This window comes from Musa acuminata, chromosome BXJ1-3 (genome assembly GCF_036884655.1).
Source record: "Musa acuminata AAA Group cultivar baxijiao chromosome BXJ1-3, Cavendish_Baxijiao_AAA, whole genome shotgun sequence".
NCBI lineage: Eukaryota > Viridiplantae > Streptophyta > Magnoliopsida > Zingiberales > Musaceae > Musa > Musa acuminata.
Window position 1 is genome coordinate 45,591,713 of NC_088329.1, and position 4,005 is coordinate 45,595,717.

General features: G+C 41.6%; 1 pseudogene; it reads right to left on the reverse strand.

Moving 5' to 3' along the window:
* Positions 1–893: 893 nt before the first annotated feature.
* On the reverse strand, positions 894–3,634 carry LOC103980048 (cytochrome P450 CYP72A616-like; annotated as a pseudogene).
* Positions 3,635–4,005: the final 371 nt, after the last annotated feature.

Genomic DNA, 4,005 nt, shown 5'->3' on the forward strand with positions numbered 1-4,005 from the left:
TATCATATTTCTCTTTTTTAGGTAATAATTTTGACTCGATTCAAAAAGTAATCTTCCTCTTTTGATGATATTCTTGATCCAAAACTTCTATTTTTGATGATGTTTTTTATTCATAAACTTCTATTTTTGATGATATTCTTGATTCATAAACTTTTATTTTCCTAGAGTTGAATCTTCAATGAACGAATTTGATTTCTTTTCCTTTCTTTTTAATATTTGCTTTCTGTTTTTTCTCTTTAACAACTTTTCCCATGTAAAATATTTATAAACTAATTAAATTTATTTTATTAATAAATCAAAAAATTGTTCCCATAAGACACTTCAACTAAGGATGCAATTGAGTTGTAATTGAGCTAACCACAAGGCCAACGCTAAGTGTAGGTTATAGTGAGTTGGTCTATCAGTTGTTTTGAGCCTATACTGAACTTGAAAGAACTATTAGCGGTGGCAACACTATTTGGGCTAAAAAATAATCTCATATTAGTATTCCCTGATATTAATTATCACTTGGGAGTAGAGATTAGTGCGATCCGGATCAACGATCGTCTTCTTCTATCCGCGTACCAATAACTATTTTAATTGTCAAGATTGTCCCTTTCACTCCTTCTGTCCTCCTCGTACCAATAACTATTTTAATTATCAAGATAGTCCCTTCACTAACTCTGTTAGCTTATTCATTAATATATCTCTTTAATCTTCTTGTATCTGGATGCCCCTCTATCATCCGGAGTCTTCTCCCGAACATTACGAAAGCTACTATCTTGTCCTTTGATTCCAATGATATCCTCTTGATTAATCGTCAGTTACTCATAATCTAGTTATCAAATATAAGAGCATCAATTAATAACAAAGAAATAAATGAAACAGTTATTAAAACTTACATACTCATAATCTAGTTATCAAACAGTGTGCTCTAAGCTTTTGCATATTCATATAGTGTACAGGACTATATGTATAGTCCTGTAGACTATTACATATTTTGCATATACATATAGTCTTCAGGACTTTATGTATAGTCCCGAAACAGGGTTCAACTTCACCATACATATTTTGCCATATAGTCCTATAGAGTATTACATATTTTGCATATACATATAGTCTTCAGGACTTTATGTATAGTCCCGAAGCAGGATTCAACTTCACCATACATATTTTACCATATAGTCCTGTAGACTATTACATATTTTGCATATACATATAGTCTTCAGGACTTTATGTATAGTCCCGAAGCAGGGTTCAACTTCACCATACATATTTTGCCATATAGTCCTGTAGAGTATTACATATTTTGCATATACATATAGTCTTCAGGACTTTATATATAGTCCTGAAGCAGGATTCAACTTCATCATACATATTTTGCCTATGATTTCCTAAGTAGTAGTACTTGAGAGTTTTCGCAACCTTATTTGAGCACCACGCTGGGGAAAAAGAGTGAAAATAGTGCGTGGAGCGTGTGCATACGACGGCGAGAGATCAAAGTAGAAATGCTGAAGAATCATGCTCAGTCCCATCTTTGCTTCCAGCAACGCAAAGTTCTGGCCGATGCAAATTCGTGGGCCTCCGCCGAACGGGAAGAACGCAACCTGTTCCTTCGACGCCTTTGAGACCCCTTCGGCGAACCTCTCTGGATTGAACTCACTGGCATCTTTGCCCCACAGGTTTGGATCATGGTGGACGAAGATTACATGCAGCAGGAGGAGAACTCCTGGTGGGTAAACCACATCCCCAAGTTTCATCGTCTTGTATGTCTGCCTCTGGAGGAGAATTGCTGGAGGGTATAGCCTGAGCACCTCATACAGAATCATGGTCACCTGCCCACACAAATTTCAGTCCATCACTTGGTGAAATCATCCTCAACTTTCAGTCCAAGAAAGAACAAGAACAGCATGCTGATGAATAGGATCGAAACAACTAGCAATCAGAGACTGTTTAGTTCAGCTAAGCAGAAGAACAAAGTCGGAAGATGATACTCAACGATCTTTAAGTGGCTCAGGCCATCAAAATCGGGTTTGTTTTCGCCAAAGACTCGAAGAACTTCTTCTCTAGCGCGGACCTGCCAGGTAGGATGCATGCTCAAGCAGATCATTGTCCATGTCAGCAACACAGATGTTGTCTCCTGCCCTGCAAAGTAGAAGAGCTTGCATTCCTCAATCACATCTTCGGTTGTCATCCCGGCATTCTTGTTCCCATCTTCTTGTAAGTGCTTCATGTTGGACTCCATCAACAGCCCCAACAGGTCATCGTTGCTTGCCTTTCCAGTCTTTATATCCTGTTCTCTCTTCTTTATTATGCCTCTCAGAATCGATCGGATCTCTCTATCAATTGCTTTTATTCTCTTGTTCTTTGGGGTGGGAAGAAACCTGTTTGACAGCAATTATTAGTAGCCGTATCCTACGAATCATTCGAAAACTCGCATAATTTATGAGCTCAATACAATACTGTGATTAGAAATGTGTAGCAGCTTCGAAGTCTTTGAGATGAAGATTTGAATTGTGCAAGTAAGGCATCAATGGACCACCTACTGTCTCGGATCATCAAATCAATGATCCTTTCAACACAACTAAATTCTGATGTTTCTTCCTTTAAAGCTTCGTTCAACGACATGGAATTGAGTAGGAGAAGGACTCACCTGTACCCTGGGACATAAAGATTTTGGACAACCTGAATAATGAGCTCAGCTTGCTCAGCTTGAAGTTGGAAAATTGGCCTTCCTTCTTCGTAGCTGCTACCGAACGCAGTTCGTGAAATGACATCTCCAGTGAAGCTTTGGAGCTCAGGCTAAACATCTAACTCATAACATGCCTCAGAGCCCGCCATATTCTCCCATCTATCCATCAGATCACTACAGCAAGCAGAGAATGCCGGCAACATTCGCTGCAAAATTGATGAGGATAAACATTTTGGTATGAATCAAACTGGAAACAGGACGGATGGATGCACTTCCAAGATGTTCTGGTTGGGTGTTGCGCAGAACAGTGAATCATCACCTTTAGCTTCTCCGCATGGAAAGCAGGATTCAGAATCCTCCTATGTTTGACCCACTTTTCGCCTTCGTACACAGCGAGGCCTCTGGCGAAGAATCGGCCAAGGGGGTGCTGCTTCGGCTTCCCGAAGTGGCCGAACTTATTGGATAGAACCTCCCTCACCAGCTCCGGATCCGTGATGGTCACTTGCGGCACAGGCCCGAACCATGTGAATGATATCTTACCTGCGTGCACAAGAACAAGATCGAGCTCTAACAATTGGAGCTCGTGCCCAGGCGATGACGACAACAGAGGAGGAGGAGGAAGCCCTTACCGTACTCGTCCATGGCGCGATTTAAAAAAGGGAGAAGGCGAGGGATGATGTTGTGGGCGAGGGGCATGGGCTTGGCGCGGGCCTCCTTGCTGAACCGCGCGTTCTCCTTGAGGTCGCCGTAGGGGAAGCGGTATGCGGTGCCGTTGAGCCCCTGCGCCCGGAGGGCGCGCTCCAGCCACCTCGGCCTCCACCACGCGCGGTTGAGCACCCGCAAGGCCCACGCCAGAAACAGCAGCCCGGCCACGCCCCATCCCAATCTCCACAGCACGTCCGCAACCAGGAACTCGGCCATGGCCACGGACGATCGTATGGGTGGAGCCTCTAACAAACAGGTCTTTATGGCAACAAAAAGTGTGGAGAGTTCGGGACAGATGACTTCAGCGATTACGTACGAGAGCTTCGTGGCCATCGACGACGGGCTTTTGTGTGGCAGAAAATATACCAAGACATAGTTGTTACTTGCTATTCAAGTTGTCTTCCATTTATATATAAAAATTTAAAGTAAAAAAACAAAAAATTTATTTTTATTTATTATATAAAAAATTTATTATGATAAAAATGATAATTATAAATTTTAAGGTATAAAAATACATCGTAAAAAGAGTAACGACTCTCTTCTTTCTCGAACTACTCAAGCTCACATTTGATTTGAGGACCTCATATTACTAACTTGAGCATCGAAAGGATCGGATAGGGAAATCACCG